General features: G+C 42.6%; 1 pseudogene; it reads left to right on the top strand.

The window, feature by feature from the left end:
- The first annotated feature begins 465 nt into the window (after positions 1-465).
- Positions 466-17,941, top strand: LOC125869897 (uncharacterized; annotated as a pseudogene).
- The last annotated feature ends 293 nt before the right edge of the window (positions 17,942-18,234 follow it).

The raw sequence follows: 18,234 nt of genomic DNA, 5'->3' as shown, positions 1-18,234 counted from the left end.
TATTAGAACTTGGATTTTATTTTAACTTAATTAGAATTTTGTAGTAGTTAAAAATCTTATTGACCTTAATTAATTTGAACTTAATATAAATTAATTAGAAATTTATTAAACTTAATTAATTTATAATAACTTGAAAACTTAATTAGGAATTAATATAAACTTAATTTTGAACTTAACTAGAACTTGAACTCAATTTGAACTTAATTAATTAGTGTTCATTAATTAATTAAGCTTTAACTTTAATTTGTAGATCTTGAACTAATTGAACTTAATTAGAATTTGAATATGTGTACTTGGGAGTCGAAGTACAATTTGGTCATTGCGACCACATTTGAGAGGAGGGCATCCGCGAGACTGTCTAGTTGGCTAAAGAAAGTTTGGGATACTGATCAACGTCTGGGTTGGATGTTGTCTCATGTATTTGATGATTTGCGTGTGTATTGGAACACAAATAAGTTTAAGGCAATGTCCGAACAAGCCAAAAAGGCTAGAGGCAGTCTTAAGGGTGGCTCGTTGCACACCGGAGGTGCAAAGACCGTTGGAACAATTACAAGGGAGATGGTAAGTTCTAATTCAAACTTTTAAATAAATAATTAGTTGATTCATATATATCGTTATAAATTTCATTTTTTTATTTATAGGAAAAAGAATTGGAGCACAACCCCATTGAACTAGAGGATTTCAAGAAGACTCACGTGAAGAAGAAAGAAGATGAGTCCGATTCGAATGTGTGGGTCGAGGAAAGGGCCGAATGAAATTTTGTAAGTTATTTAATATGAATAATATATATTAATAGTTAATATATCTATAATATGTATATATATTGATGTCAATTTTTATATTTAATATGCAGAATGAGTTTCATCAGTACGTCGCTGAGAATCTAGATAGTTCGGTCCAAATGACACCTGAATTGTAAACCCATATTTGGACAGAAAAAGTGGTAGGGGGGACACACAAGGGTAGAGTCTATGGTCTAGGCTCTCAAAATGATGTAAGACGACTCCAATCAGGCTTAGAAGGTATTGGATCGCCACGTCAAGCCAAGGCACTTGACGGTATTCAGATTGCTACTATGTCGGCTGATATACCGTGAGTTTACGGTATTTCTAATACATTTCACTTACAAGTTGTGTGTGTCTAGGGCCTTTTTATATTGGTTTTTATGTGTTTTATCATGTTTTGCAGGAAAGGTGTTCAGGCGCGAAAGTTTAGAGACAGCTGAAGAAAATGCAGAAAAGGGCATCCACGGAGGTCATCTACGGACCGTAGGTCCATTCACGGTCCGTAGGTGAGGACCGTAGATCAGCAGGAAAGTGTTGAGGACAAATCAGGGAAATCTGACCAAGTGTGGAACCACGGTGCCCATTGACGGTCCGTAGATTGATCTACGGACCGTACTGTTGATCCGTAGATTGAGACTGCGAGGGTTCCAGTACCTGATTTTTGAAAATGCTAAGTATGGAGCTACGGAAGGGATTGACGGACCGTAGGTCGATCTACGGTCCGTACTGTTGGTCCGTCGTTTGCTTCAGAGAAGATGATTTTTTGGAAGATGAAATATTTTCTAAGTCCCGAGTGACGGAAGTGACTTACGGACCGTAGATCGATCGACGGTCCGTAAGTCAGTCTCGTGGATCGAAGACGCGTACCTGAACAAAACTTTCCTTAATTTGTTTCCCTTTTTATTTAGGATTTGTTTTCTATAAATAGGACATGTAAACCTCGTTTTTGGGGGTTAGACACTATTATTCTATTTTTGCTTTGTAACTTTGGAGATTAATTTGCAACCCTAGCAATTATTGATTTCTAAAGTTTGTTTTGAAGATTTTGGCTTTGCAATTCAAGTAAATTTTCTGGGTTTATTATTTTCTTTAAGTAAGTTCATGATTTCTTCATCTACAATTATGAATTGTGTTCTTGCTAGTATGGGTAACTAAATCCACAACTAGGGTTGTGGGAACCATGATCGATTAACAAAGTATGAATAGTAAATAAGCAATTCTTGAATAGTGTTTTGCATGTATTGATAATTCTTTCGTTTAGAAGTCTTTTTAACGAGTGCACGCGTTAGAACTCGCCTTGTTACTACTTGCCGGACCAAGGAGGTAATTAACAAGAAAAGAATTATCAACATAGATTTAGTGTGATACTATCTAATAGGCTAGTGTCGATTGGTGCGAAGTAATAACTAAGCCAAACATCGATTATGATGTCTAATATGAGGTAAAGGTAAGGGTTAGTAAATTATACACACGTAGCCGGACCAAGGTGCGGGGTGAAATTCTCTAGATGCCGGACCAAGGATTTAGAGATACCTAACTTATCACTTTGCATGTAATACACTAGAAAAGGATTGCTATTACTAGGATTACTGCGTTATGAGATTATGGGGAACACGTATACCCTAGTTATTTCTCTTATCTTGATAACAACCAAAGTTGAGTTTAATTATTGATTACTTATTAAGTTCTTACTATTTGTTTCACACAAGCACAACCCCCCTTTTTATTACCTGTTTCTGGAAATAATTTGACTAATTGAATATAATTGTTGGTTAAAAGTAAAGTCTAAACCATTTTCCTCGTGGGATCGATCCCAACCTACAAGTTGGGTTCTTTACTTGATAACGATCGCTTATGCTTCTGAAAGGAGGTGTAATTTGAGCGTATCAAATTTTGGCGCCGCTGCCGGGGAATCTGGCTTTTAGATTTAGTTTTAACTACAATATTGAACGTTAGTCAAATATTTCCTAATTTTACTTTTTTTTTTTTTTTTTTGTTTTTGTCTCTCTCAGGTTCCGACTCTAGTGTATGCCAAGTACACGGAGCCAAGGCGAACCACTTACTCCGTACGATCCAGAGTTGAACAGAACTTTGCGAAGAATGAACAATCAAGGACTTCCAGTTCATCCTATCGGAGGAAATCTAGATGAAGCAGTTGAGTTACAGCAGCCAAGAGTAGTTGGTGGGGAAAACCGGGGTCTAGCTGAAAATCAATTGGGAGATGCAGTGAGAGTGCATGGTCCACCAGGCCCACAACACCATGACAACTATCGGGGCAACGTCGACATAGCAGACTCCGATGGACCCATCGTCCTACCTCCTCTACCTCCAGGGCACACATTTGTGGTGACTAGTAGTTTGATGCAGATGCTTACAGCAAGAGGCTTATTTTCAGGATCGCCATCGGAGGATCCACATGCTCACTTAGCCAAGCTCAGGGTGGTTTGCAAAAGTTGTGTAGGCAGACCAGACTTGGATATGAACGTCATTGGGTTACGAGTGTTCCCTCTGTCACTGACAGGCGATGCTGCAGTATGGTTCACTGAGCTTCCTTATAACTCAATTTTCACATGGGACCAACTAGCAGAGGTATTTAAAGCAAAGTACTATCCAGTATCTAAGAAGCTCAATCACAAAGATCGGGTCAACAATTTTGTGGCATTACCTGGAGAGTCTGTGAGTAGCTCGTGGGACAGATTCACTGCTTTCGTAAGAAGTGTCCCAAATCACCGTATTGATGATGAGTCACTGAAGGAATATTTCTATCGAGGACAGGATGATAACAATAAAGCAGTACTTGACACTATTGCTGGAGGTTCATATGGTGATTGTACATACGCACAGATTGCTGAAAAATTGGAGAGGATCTCTCGCAATAATAAAGCGTGGAGCACTAGAAGGTCAGATACTGGGAGAAACACATTTGCTGTTCATAATGCTACTGTTAACTCTGCAGATGATATTCGTGAGGAGATGGCTCAGATGAGGACAGAGTTGGGGTTGGTATTGAAGCATGTGAGTGGAGGAGCAGAAAAGGTAAATGCTGTAAATTACTTAACTAGAACTCCACCACCAGTTGAGGAGTGTTACTATGAAGAGGACACTTATGCGGTGAATGATCAGACGGGGGGTTTCCGACCAAACGCCCAAGGATCCAACACGGAAAATTGGCGCCAAGGTCAAGGGAACCAAGGTCGGAACTATGGAAATTACAACCGAGAGGGTCACTATGTCCGAGATGGGAACTTCAATCGCGACAACAACTACAACAGGAACAACTATGGCAACAGAAACGATCGGGTTGGACCCTATGTTCCCCCTCAAAATCGGGAATCTGGTGCTAGGGAAGTTGGAGGTAATATGACGCGTATTGAAGATATGCTGCAGAAGATGATGAGAAGGTTTGATGCCACTGATGAGAATGTGAAGGAGATGAGAAACGACTTATCTGGTATTGGTCAAAAGGTTGATGCCCATGCAGTGTCAATAAAGCATCTAGAGCAGCAGATGACGCAGTTGTCTACTACAGTGAACCCGCGTCAACCTGGCACTCTTCCTAGCAACACCATCCAGAATCCGAAGAATGATGGGCATTGTATGGCAATTACCACTCGAGGAGGCAAGCAAACCGTAGATCCACCTATGCCGTCTATGGTAGAAGTTGAGAATAGAAAAGAAGATGATGTGGTGAAAGTTAGAGAGGAGTCAGAGGTTGTGACAGAACAAGAAGTGGAGGTACCTCAGAAAGTGGTTCCCATACCTAGACCTCCACCACCTTTTCCTCAAAGGTTAGTGAAGAAGACTGAAGATGGGAAATATCGCAGATTTATCACTATGTTGAAGCAGCTTTCTATCAATGTCCCTTTGATAGAAGCCTTGGAGCAAATGCCTGGATATGCAAAATTCATGAAAGATATGGTGACAAAGAAAAGGTCTGTGAGTTTTGAAGATGATGATAGATTGCAGCATTGTAGTGCTATTGCTACAAGATCTCTGGTGCAGAAGAAGGAAGACCCTGGTGCTTTCACGATCCCATGTACTATAGGGTTATTACACTTTGCTAAGGCATTGTGTGATCTTGGTGCTAGCATCAACCTCATGCCTTTATCTATTTACAAGAAGTTGGGTCTAGGGGATCCAAAGCCCACTGCAATGCGGTTACTGATGGCTGATCGGACTGTGAAGAGGCCCATAGGTGTGCTCCATGATGTGCTAGTGAAAGTAGAGTCTTTCATCTTTCCGGCGGATTTTGTGATTCTTGACCGTGAGGTTGATTTTGAGGTTCCCATCATCCTTGGGAGACCATTTCTTGCCACAGGGCGTGCGTTGGTTGATATGGAAAAGGGACAGATGAAGTTCAGACTGAACAATGAAGAAGCAACTTTCAATATCTGTAGATCCATGAAGCAGAATGGTGAGCTACAAACAGTATCTGCTATAACTTACAGAGTGGAGAGTGGGTCAGAAGTGCAAATTGAAGAGCGATTAGGTGTTGAGGCACTAGCAGCAGTCATGATGAATTTTGGTAGTGATGGTATTGAAGAATATGATGAGTTGGTAGCCGCACTTGATAAGTGTGAATACCGGTCCAAACCAAAGAAGTATGAGCTAGACATGAAGAATCGCGAGTCCCCACCCACAAGACCATCTATTGTGGAGGCACCGAAATTGGAGCTTAAAGCTCTACCACCACACTTGAGGTATGTATATTTAGGCGAAGAGAATACTTTGCCGGTCATCATTGCAGCAGATTTGAATGCAAGGCAAGTAGAGTGTTTGGTGACTGTATTAAAGAAGTTCAAGCGAGCGATTGGGTGGACTATTGCAGATATTATTGGGATCCCCCCCGGTATCTGTTCTCACAAAATCCAACTCATACCAGATCATAAGCCCAGTGTTGAGCACCAGAGAAGATTAAATCCACCTATGCAAGAGGTAGTCAAAAAGGAGATCATCAAATGGCTGGATGCGGGAGTTATTTATCCCATCTCAGATAGTAATTGGGTGTGTCCTGTGCAATGTGTACCTAAAAAAGGTGGTATGACTGTGGTTCCAAATGAAAGAAATGAGCTTGTTCCAATGAGGCCTGTCACTGGATGGAGGGTTTGCATGGATTACCGGAAGTTGAATGCGTGGACCGAGAAAGACCACTTCCCTATGCCATTCATGGATCAGATGTTAGATAGACTTGCAGGCAAGGGTTGGTATTGTTTTCTTGATGGGTATTCGGGCTACAATCAAATTTCTATAGCTCCAGAAGACCAAGAGAAGACCACCTTCACTTGCCCATATGGGACTTTTGCGTTCAAACGAATGCCCTTCGGATTGTGCAATGCTCCAGCGACCTTCCAGAGATGTATGATGTCGATATTTTCTGATATGGTGGAGGACACTATTGAGGTGTTCATGGATGATTTTTCAGTGGTAGGTGATTCGTTTGATCACTGTCTAAAACATCTGGCCGAGGTGCTCAAAAGATGTGAAGACTGCAACTTGGTGCTGAATTGGGAGAAATGTCATTTCATGGTAAAAGAAGGTATAGTGTTGGGTCATCGAATTTCAGAGAAAGGTATTGAGGTTGATAGAGCTAAAGTCGAGGTAATAGAAAAGCTTCCACCACCTATCTCTGTAAAAGGTGTTAGAAGTTTTCTTGGGCATGCAGGTTTTTATAGGAGATTCATCAAAGATTTCTCAAAAATTGCACATCCCTTGTGCAAACTGCTCGAGAAGGAGAATAAGTTCTGCTTTGATGATGCTTGTCTTAGAGCATTTGGAGAGTTGAAGGAAAAGTTGGTTACAGCACCTATCATTATTTCACCAGATTGGGAACAACCGTTTGAGGTAATGTGTGATGCGAGTGGAGTGGCGCTTGGTGTAGTATTGGGTCAAAGGCGTGAGAAAATTCTTCACCCCATTTACTATGCTAGCAAAGCTCTGAATGTGGCCCAGAAGAATTATACAGTGACCGAACAAGAACTTCTTGCAGTGGTTTTTGCATTCGAAAAATTTCGTTCCTACTTGCTTGGTACTAAGGTCATCGTGCATACTGACCATTCTGCATTGAGGTATTTGATGGCGAAAAAGGATGCAAAACCACGATTGATTAGATGGGTATTGTTGCTGCAAGAGTTTGATTTTGTGGTAAAAGATAGAAAGGGAACCGAAAATCAAGTTGCCGACCACTTGTCCAGATTAGAGGAAGAGGCCATGCTAAAGCTTGGAGATAGGGCTGAAATTAATGATGCTTTTCCAGATGAACAGGTATTGGCTGCTTCTAATGATTTGATTCCTTGGTTCGCAGACTTTGCTAATTATTTGGCAAGCGACATTGTGCCACCCGATTTGTCTTTTCACCAAAGAAAGAAATTTATGCATGATGTGAAGAAATTCTTTTGGGATGAACCTTATTTGTATCGTAGTTGTGCTGATGGGATTATTCGTCGCTGTGTGCCTGAGGTTGAAATGCTGAGTGTACTTGAAGCATGTCATTCATCACCCGTTGGTGGGCATCATAGTGGTATTCGGACTGCACATAAGATTTTGCAGTGTGGGTACTATTGGCCTACCATCCACCAAGATGCTCATGATTTCGCCAAGTCTTGTGATCGGTGCCAAAGAGATGGAGGGATTTCAAAGAGGCAAGAGCTCCCTATGAATCCCATATTGGTGATCGAATTGTTTGATGTATGGGGCATTGATTTCATGGGCCCATTTGTGAGTTCATATGGGATGAAGTATATTCTGGTCGCGGTTGATTATGTATCGAAGTGGGTGGAAGCAGTAGCACTTCCCAACAACGAAGGTAAAAGTGTCACCGCATTCTTGAAAAAGAATATCTTCTCCAGATTTGGTACACCAAGGGCTATTATTAGCGATGGAGGCTCTCACTTTTGTAACAAGTTGTTCAAAACACTACTTGAGAAATATGGTGTCCGTCACAATGTAGCCACTCCTTATCATCCACAGACTAGCGGTCAAGTTGAGGTGTCCAACAGAGAAATAAAGCAGATATTGGCGAAGACTGTGAACGCCAATCGAACTGATTGGTCAAGGAAGCTTGATGATGCTCTATGGGCATATCGCACTGCATACAAGACCCCCATAGGTATGTCGCCTTACCAACTTGTATATGGGAAGTCTTGTCATTTACCAGTAGAGTTAGAGCACAAAGCAATGTGGGCAATGAAGAAGTTAAATTTGGATTGGGGCACTGCATCTAATCAAAGGATGAACGACTTGAACGTGCTTGATGAGTTTCGCCTAAAAGCGTATGAAAGTTCAGCCTTATACAAAGAGAAGATGAAGAGGTATCATGATCAAAGAATTGAAAAGCGAGAATTTGTGGTTGGCGATCGTGTGCTGCTATTCAACTCTAGGTTGCGCTTGTTTCCAGGCAAACTCAAGTCCAAGTGGACTGGGCCATTTTTGCTCACAAAAGTGCTCTCGCATGGAGCGGTTGAGCTTGAAAATAAGGATGGAACAAGGTTTGTGGTGAACGGGCAAAGAATAAAGATCTATCTGGGAAATGCTGAAACGGTGCAAGAAGTGATTGAGGCCTGCAATCTTGATGAAGTCTGAATAATCAAGATACCTGCGTCGTGCCGCGACGTTAAATCAAGCGCTGCTTGGGAGGCAACCCAAGATGTAAAATCTAGCCAACAATAGGGTTCTATTTTACATTATGTAGTTAGCTTTCTTCGATTACTTGCAAATTTTTTTTTTTAGCAATGTAGGTAGGGGCTTCAGTATTTTTAGTTCTTAGTGTTGGCTAGAAGTAATATAGGGTCCGTGTCTAAAAAGTGTCTAAAAAATGTAAAAAAAATAGCCGTTTGGTTGCTTCATGTGCAGGTACAAAATGCAAGAAATCTGCAGAAAATGGTCTGGTGCAGAGGTCTACGGACCCCATCGACGGTCCGTCTTTGATCCACGGACCGTCAATGGTATCCGTAGATCCCAGGTAAGTCCCTAACATTGCCTTAGTATTATTGAGATCTACGGTCCTGATCTACGGACCGTAGATCGACTCACGGACCGTAGACGGGGTCTCGTGAGTCCACACATTACAGTTGACTGACCCGACCCGGACCCCCATTACTTAAAACACCCAGTGTTTCAAATCATTCCCTTTCCCTCCATTGCTCCCACAACCGTTTCTCCCACTTTTTAAACTCCCCAAATCACTCTATAACCACCACAAAATATCCTCCCTTCCATATATTCCCTAAACCCTTTTTCCTACCATAATCAACCCACTCCATAATCTGATAAAAAGAGTCCGGTGGTTGGTCAGTGACGAAAAGGTGAATCCTTGGTCGTGCTAAATCATAGTACCATCACGCAATCACCCCACTCCTTGTTGCTTGTAAGGTAATAGACTTTCTCTTCACTTTGAATTTCAATTCATAGATTGAATATAGAGGGTCGGGAGTGGGTCTTAACCTTGGGTAATTGTTAGTTGATATTGCATGATAAACTTGAGTAGTACAATGCCCTTGGAATGATAGATAGTGATTGTGTAGTTTTAATTGTGATGTGAGCTTATGTATTCGTAAATACTATATGCTAGTTTCGACTTAGGGTTCCCCATCTAGTCTAAATTGTTGGGTATAATAATCGGTAGGAATCTTAAGAATGACGAACTAGCATGTTTTAATGGTGCATATGCATAACTAGGTTGCGTTAATGTTGAAACCAAAAGCCAAAAATGTATGATACCTGGCACTGTTTGATTCCACGATACCCCGTCTACGGACCGTAGATCCATCTACGGACCGTAGATGGGGTTCGTCATTTGATGCACCTGCAAATTTTCACGAAGTGTAAAACCACGGATGTGGACTACGGTCCGTAGATGGATCTACGGACCGTTCTGCACTTCCGTGGTTTTCATCTCCGACCTATATTTCAGGCACCCTGATCCACGGAATCGATCCACGGACCGTAGATCAGTCTACGGACCGTAGGTCTCCTCCGTGGATGACTTCTGCAGCATCTGTCATATTTTTTTTTTTAGACTTAGTTTGGGTCGTTACCAACTCTAAATAAGTTCTTTTGCCGCATATGGTTAGTTTTGGCACTAATGACGTTCCTGCAGGTACGATGGCACCCAAGAAGATGGTCACCTACTCGAAACGGGGCAAGTCCAAATCTGTTGCCCCTAGCTTCCGGTTGATTGATGAGGACACCGAGAACGACTCTGACCCCGCATATGTGCCTCTCAACCCTAGGGCCTCTCGCGCAGCACCCAGGAGCACCCCCCGGAAGGTGATCCCCGACGTAGTCACTGTCTCCCAGTTTGATGAGGAGCACACACTGATCGGGTCGCCAACTGGGGCTACTTCCAGTTCGGAGGGACCTATGTCCGGATCCGAGTCTACCCATGCCTCAGGCTCCCAATCCTCACATTCAGAGTCTGTCCATGCTACAGGGTCCAACGCCAAATCGTCCACAGGGTCTGGAGAAAATGACCAAGCAGCCTCGTCTGATGAGGCAACTAGTTCAGAGGCCATTCCTGCTCCGAGGAATGATGAACCCGCTCCGGTAGCAGGGGAGCTGAATAGGTGGTGTGTCGAGGGTCAATGGCAGATCTATCGGGATGCAAAGATGGTGAATGATAAACAGAAAATGGCCCGATTAATACAAGAGGAGCGCAGAGTCCTCACGGGGAGCTTGCATACTGTGCCAGACATTCACCGGCTTTTCAAACTTCACAAGTGTGACTGGATGGCTCGAGACCCAGGGACGTATAGCGAGGAGATTGTCCGGGAGTTCTATGCTTCATATGCTGCCACTCTCCGCGGGTCCATTTCCAAGCGGTCAAAGCCACTAGCGCAGGCCCCGCTCACTTCCACCTTGGTTCGAGGGTGTCCAGTAGATATATCACCCGCCACCATTAGCCGGTTTCTTTATGGTCCTACCACAGGCCACTCTTGGTCTCCTAACACGTCGGAATTTGATTACCGCTGGGACATCGTGCGGAGTGGCACTTTCCAGAGGAATACTGAGCAGCGAGAGGCTGTGATACTATGGCTGGCCAGGTACATTGCTGCAGATGGCGAGCGTGCAGAATGGGTCGCTACTCCACGGTTGGGCATCCGGAGGGCCACATTGAACTTCGTAGCAAAATTCTTCTGGCTATTAGTACGCAACCGCGTGTCGCCCACAAAAGCCGACAATCAGGTCACTTGGGACAGAGCTGTGATGGTTGCTGCATTGGTGGCGGGAGTAGAGATCGACTTTGCCAAAATGCTGCTGGCAGAGATCCACGAAAGAGCTTTCAGGACCTCAACTACTTACCCTTTCCCCTGTCTGATATTTCACTTGTGCAGGGACTCTGGAGTACCGATCTGGCATTGTGACAGGCTAGTCCACCCTACAGGGGCATTGGACATCGGCCTTATTCGGGATGACGCGAATGTGGCAGCACCTCGCAGAGAGCCCCAGATTGAGGTACCCCCCTTGAGCTCCGATCTTGCAGACGCTGTGGGGCAGGCACAGGGCGGTGACCCCATTATCCCAGACCACACCGACACTGTCCCAGGCTCCTCTTCTCAGGCAGCGAGTGTGGCTCCTAGTTCTTCCCGGTCCACACCACAGTTAGGAGTGACGGTTGTCCCTATGGCCAGAGTACAAAAGTTAGAGGCGCAGATGGCCACACTCCTACATCACATCCAGCCTTGGATGCAAAAGTCGATTGCTGAGTCCGAGGCTAGATTGGAGCGCCGGATGGAAGGGATGATGGACCGTAAGGCGGTTAATAAGCGACTTGACGCATTTGAGTTGCGAGTACTTGAGCGATCAGTTCCGCCCACAGACTTATCTGCTTTGCAGGCTGACATAGCCAGCCTCCGGACTGATGTGGACGCCATTCTTGCTGCACCTTCAGTTGAGACTCAGGCTGTGCCGACTGCACTGACTGATGATACAGTGCTAGATGCCCTATTCAGTGGCATCGCCGAGGAGGGGCCTGCACCGACACATGCCAAGGGCAAGCGGCACCGCTCTCATCGAACAGAGGAAGAAAAAGCACAGAAAAGACAGTGTCGGCAGGAGAAGGAGGCTAGAAGGGCCTCGATTGCAGATGAAGAGTCGCGCCAGCAGAGGGTGCGTGAGAGAGCTGCAGGGGCATCAAGCTCTGCCCCAGTTATAGAGGTTCAGCCTATTATGAGGGGCGCTGTGAGCACCACTGATGGTGCAGAGCAAGTGATAGCGAGCACTACTGAGAGTGCTAGGATTGTTGAGGTGGGCACTACTGAGGGTGCCCCCACTGATGTTCCAGAGGGCTCCGGGAAACCGGACCCCCCTGTGTGTTGATGATTCGCCGGCGCTTTGCGCCACAGGTTTGCTTCACCCTAATCCATTTTCTTTTATTGTTTATGTATGCATTGTGGACAATCGCATCTATCTTTGTTGGGGGTGGGGTAAATGGATTGTGAGTGATAGGGTAAAGTCTGAGTAACCCAAACTCATGAATCCTCTCTTGGGGTTTTCTTGCCTGTGTTCTTTTTCCCCAAGTGACTGTTTAATTTTTTGTTGAACCGGCATGTCTTAGGAGTGTGTGTATAGAAGCATGATACAGAATGAAGCATGATGGCTTAGAAAAATGATACCCGTCAGATTCTGGGTTGTATGCTAGAAGTAGACTACGAATTGTTGATTGTGTTGGCTCTGAACATGATATAGTAACAATCGACTTGATTGCATGACAAAACCTGAAACTTGAACTGGAAATCTGATAATCTGATAATGAAACTTGTGCCAAGAGTGGGTGAGAATCATTGACTGTTCAAACAGTTTTGTGCAAAACTAGAACTTGCCCGGTTAGTCCTGCGAAGACAATTCAATCCAGAGGATAGGAAGTGATCATAGGCCGTTGTTCTGAAAAATCCCTAAAGTGCCTAGAAGGATTCAACCAAATGAAATAACTGTTCCCATTGATCCCACTTTGAGCCTAAAAATAAATCATTTCTTTCTAAATCCCCGAACTCACTTTCCCATAATCTACTATGTTGGCCCCGGTCCCTCCTTGGACATGTGCAATTTGACTTAGGCCCTGACTTGACATCGGGTATTGTGAACCTCAACTAACGGAAAATCCATAAGTTGAGGGTGGCTATGCAAGAGGAAACTGAAAGAAAAATGGGGATGAAAAGAGTAAAAAAAAAATAAAAAAATAAAAAATAAAAATAAAAAAAATAAATAAATAAATTTGGGGGAAACGTAAGGAAAGGATGTGAATTATTCAAAGAGAAAGGAGCAATTAAAAGGAATTGAGCTTCAAAGTTTAAAGTCACTTCCGTGATTGAAGAAAATCAAAGGAAAGCGGTAAAGCAATAACATGACAAAAGTAGGGCAACAAGAGGTTAAAAGCCTAGTGTAATGACAAGGAGGGCAGAAAGTCACTAAACAGTACCCAAATGTACCACACCTGACCCTGAGCCTACGTTACAAGCCAATAAAGTCCTATAGTGATCCTGGAGTCTAGTTTGAAAAGTCTGAGCAGTGAAAATAAGGGCAAGCTTATGGCAGTAAGCACAAACTGTATTTGAAATTACTTCTGAGCGTGAGTGTTGAATAAATCCTTGTACCATGAATGAAATCGAATTTTTTTACTAAAAGAGGATTTCGTTTGAAGTAAGGGCACTAGTTCCATTGTTGGAAAGTTGGTATCTGGGTGACAGTGAGAAGGTGTCTGTTGTGTGTTAGTTGGTTGGTCTGTGTCATGATGGGATCCACATGAGTTGGCTTATCGAGTCTAAAAGAACGAATGTGCACCCGAACAATGAGGAGGTTGAAGAGCCATGTGATTGCTTGAGTTAGAAATTCTTGCTTCTATACAAGTGTCGTTTAGAGTTCTAGTGCGTCGCTTGAGGACAAACAACGAATTTAAGTTGAGGGTGTTTATATACCGTGAGTTTACGGTATTTCTAATACATTTCACTTACAAGTTGTGTGTGTCTAGGGCCTTTTTATATTGGTTTTTATGTATTCTATCATGTTTTGCAGGAAAGGTGTACAGGCGCGGAAGTTTAGAGACAACTGAAGGAAATGCAGAAAAAGGCATCCACGGAGGTCATCTACGGACCGTAGGTCCATCCACGGTCCGTAGGTGATGACCGTAGACCAGCAGGAATGTGTTGAGGACAAATCAGGGAAATCTGACCAAGTGTGGAACCACGGTGCCCATTTACGGTCCGTAGATCCATCTACGGACCGTACTGTTGATCCGTAGGATGAGACTGTGAGGGTTCCAGTACCTGATTTTTGAAGATTCTAAGTATGGAGCTACGGAAGGGATTGACGGACCGTAGATCGATCTACGGTCCGTGCTGCTGGTCCGTCGTTTGCTTCAGAGAAGCTGATTTTTGGATGCCGAAATATTTTCTAAGTCCCGAGTGACGGAAGGGACTTACGGACCGTAGATCAATCGACGGTCCGTAAGTCAGTCTCGTGGATCGAAGACGCGTACCTGAACAAAACTTTCCTTAATTTGTTTCCTTTTTTATTTAGGATTTGTTTTCTATAAATAGGACATGTAAACCTCGTTTTTGGGGGTTAGACACTATTATTCTATTTTTGCTTTGTAACTTTGGAGATTAATTTGCAACCCTAGCAATTATTGATTTCCCAAGTTCGTTTTGAAGATTTTGGCTTTGCAATTCAAGTTAATTTTCTGGGTTTATTATTCTCTTTACGTAAGTTCATGATTTCTCCATCTACAATTATGAATTGTGTTCTTGCTAATATGAGTAACTAAATCCACAACTAGGGTTGTGGGAACCATGATCAATTAACAAAGTATGAATAGTAAATAAGCAATTCTTGACTAGTATTTTGCATGCATTGATAATTCTTTCGTTTAGAAGTCTTTTTAACGGTGGCCAACGTTAGAACTCGCCTTGTTACTACTTGCCGGACCAAGGAGGTAATTAACAAGAAAAGAATTATCAACATAGATTTAGTGTGATACTATCTAATAGGCTAGTGTCGATTGGTGCGAAGTAATAACTAAGCCAAACATCGATTATGATGTCTAATATGAGGTAAAGGTAAGGGTTAGTAAATTATACACACGTAGCCGGACCAAGGTGCGGGGTGAAATTCTCTAGATGCCGGACCAAGGATTTAGAGATACCTAACTTATCACTTTGCATGTAATACACTAGAAAAGGATTGCTATTACTAGGATTACTGCGTTATGAGATTATGGGGAACACGTATACCCTAGTTATTTCTCTTATCTTGATAACAACCAAAGTTGAGTTTAATTATTGATTACTTGCTAAGTTTTTACTATTTGTTTCACACAAGCACAATCCCCCCTTTTATTACCTGTTTCTGGAAATAATTTGACTAATTGAATATAATTGTTGGTTAAAAGTAAAGTCTAAACCATTTTCCTCGTGGGATCGATCTCAACCTACCAGTTGGGTTCTCTACTTGATAACGATCGCTTATGCTTCTGAAAGGAAGTGTAATTTGAGCGTATCATCGGCTCAAATAGCACAGCTTACATTAGCACTGGCAGAGTCGGAGCGGAGAAGAGTAGCTGAACAACAAAGCATGAGTGCGACCGTTCAGGAAATCAAAGAACAAGTGTTGAACCTCGCTCGTTGACCTACTACATCTTCTCCTGCCGAGGACATCGCCGACGAGAGTGAGGAGGAGGATTTTTGTAGATGTCACTCCTTACTTTAGGTCTCTTTTGAAACATATTTTGAAACACTTTACAAGATTTTGTATTGTGATTTGGTTAGTTTTGAAGATTGATTTAAGTTTGATGTTGTATATGTTGTGTGTTTACATTATATTATTTTATTGGGCTGGTTGAATATGAATTGAATTGATTTATATTTGCAGGTGGGCAGTAGAAACTGTCAAAAAATTGCACAAAAAAATGACGGACATGGTGGTTTCGTCCGTCGCTTTTTTGCATTATTTTTTTCAAATATACCCAGAAAACCGATGGATAGGGTCCTTTAGTCCGTCGTTTTTCTAGGTATTTTAAAAAATTAATTTCCAGAAAAGCAACGGATAGTGTCCTTTAGTCTGTCGCTTTTCTGGAATAATCAAAATATAAATTTCCAGAAACGCGATGGACTGCATCGCTTTTTGGAAATAAAAAGTAAATGAAAATGAAAAAAAAATAACAGAAAAAATAATCAAAAAGCAACATAGTCCGTCACTTTTTAAAAAGCGTCGAACATGATTGCGTCGCTTTTCCGTCGATTTTGACCAAAACAGCAATGCAATCCGTCACTTGTGGCTGTCATTTTTTGGCAGTTTTTTGGTAGTGATTCATAGAGTTGATGAACAAGGTGTTCGGACCTTTTATGGATTCCTTTTTGATAATGTTCATTGATGACATCTTGGTGTACTCTAAGACTGAAGAGGACCACAATCGACACTTGAGGATTGTACTCCAGAGATTGAGGGAAGAGAAGTTTTATGCCAAGTTCTCAAAGTGAGGGTTTTGACTTGATTCTGTTGTATTTTTGGGACACGTGGTTTCCAATGAGTGTATTTGGGTGGATCCTGCCAAGATTGAGGCAGTGAGGGACTAGACCAGACCTACATCGGTTATTGAGATCCAGAGTTTGGTAGGGCTTGTAGGCTATTACTGATAATTTTTTTGGAGCTTCTCTACCATTGCATCTCCTCTGATTAGATTGACTCGTTAGAGTGTGGATTTCCAGTGGTCTGATGAGTGTGAGGAGAGATTTCAAAAGCTCAAGACCTTGTTGACTTCAGCTCTCTCTTGTTTTGACTTAACCCAAGGATGGTCTGGATGTCACTATTTATTGTGATGCTTCTGGAGTCGGGTTAAGTGGCATTCTGATGTAGAAGTGTAAGGTGATTGCCTATTCTTCTAGGTAGTTGAAGATCTATAAGAGGAACTACCCTACCCATGATTTAGAGTTGGCAGTCATTGTATTTATGCTTAAGCTATGGAAATATTATCCGTATAGAGTTCATTGTGATATTTTCATAGATTATCGGAGTCTTCAGTATATCTTCGGCTAGAGAGATTTAAACTTGAGGGAGCGTAGATGGCTGGAGCTACTGAAAGACTATGACATTCCTATTTGTACTATCCAAGGAAGGCCAATGTGGTGGCCGATGCTTTGAGTAGGAAGACTTATAGCATGGGAAGTCTTGCCACTATTAGTGTGGAAAAGAGACCATTGGCTAGAGATGTGCAGAGGTTAGCCAACAATCTCGTCTGGTTACGAATTTCTAAGGAGATGGGTGGTTTGATTTCTTTCATTGAGAATTGTTCTTCCTTAGTTGAGTAGATTCGTGAGCACTAGTTTGGTGATGAGAAACTATGGCTCATTCGAGACAAGGTGATGAGAGGGGAAGCCAAGGAGTCTGTCCTTGATTCAGATGGTGTCTTGCGGATCGGAGGCAGGATTTATGTGCGCAAGGTAGGCGAGTTGGTTAGACTGATTCTTAAGGAGGCTCATTATTCTCAATATTCCATCCATCCAAGTATGACAAAGATGTATCATGACTGAGCCAACACTATTGGTGGTGTGGTATGACAAGGGATATTGCAGATTTTTGTTTTGAGGTGTTTAACTTGCCATCAGGTCAAGCGTGAGCACCAACAACTTGGAGGTATATCTCTGAGGATGCCTATTCCTACTTGGAAATGGGAACGAATCACTATGGACTTTGTTGTGGCACTACCTACCACCGTGAGTGGTTATGACTCCATTTGGGTTGTTGTTGATAGGTTGACCAAGTCCACCTATTTCATCCCAGTTCGAGTGAAGGATACGTCGGAGAAGTTAGCCGAGCTATTGTGTAACTACATGGATACCCAGATTTTATTGTCTCCAATCGAGGCTCCTTGTTTACTTCCCATTTCTCGAAGGCTTTGCAACATGGTTTGGGCACTCAGTTAGATATGAAGTACAAGTTTTCATCCTCACACTGATGGTCAGTTTAAGCGGACGATTCAGGTATTGGAGTACATGCTCCGAGCTTGTATGATTGATTTTAGTGCTAGATGGGATCGACATTTGACCTTAGCAGAGTTTTCCTATAACAATAATTATCAATCCAGTATTCAAATGGCATTTTTTGAAGCACTGTATGGAAGATTGTGTAGATCTCAGATTGGATGGTTTAGTTCAACTGAGATGGACTGAGTTGATACATAATTTCTTAAACATGATATGGAGTAGGTTCGTATAATCCAGGGTAGACTGTTAACATCCCAAAGTCTATAGAAGAGTTATGCGGATTAGAGATTTTGAGCCTCAGTATTCATGGAGGGTGACCATGTTTGGCTTCGAGTGTCACCCATGAAGGGTGTGATGAGGTTCGTAAAGAAGGGAAAGCTTAGCCCTAGATTCATAAGACCCTTTGAGATTTTGAATCGTGTAGGAGAGGTGGCCTTTAAGTTGGCCTTACCGCCTAGCTTGTAAACTGTGCATCCCAT

Source organism: Solanum stenotomum, chromosome 7, assembly GCF_019186545.1.
Source record: "Solanum stenotomum isolate F172 chromosome 7, ASM1918654v1, whole genome shotgun sequence".
Classification (NCBI taxonomy): Eukaryota; Viridiplantae; Streptophyta; class Magnoliopsida; order Solanales; family Solanaceae; genus Solanum; species Solanum stenotomum.
This window is presented reverse-complemented; position numbering and strand designations above follow the sequence as displayed.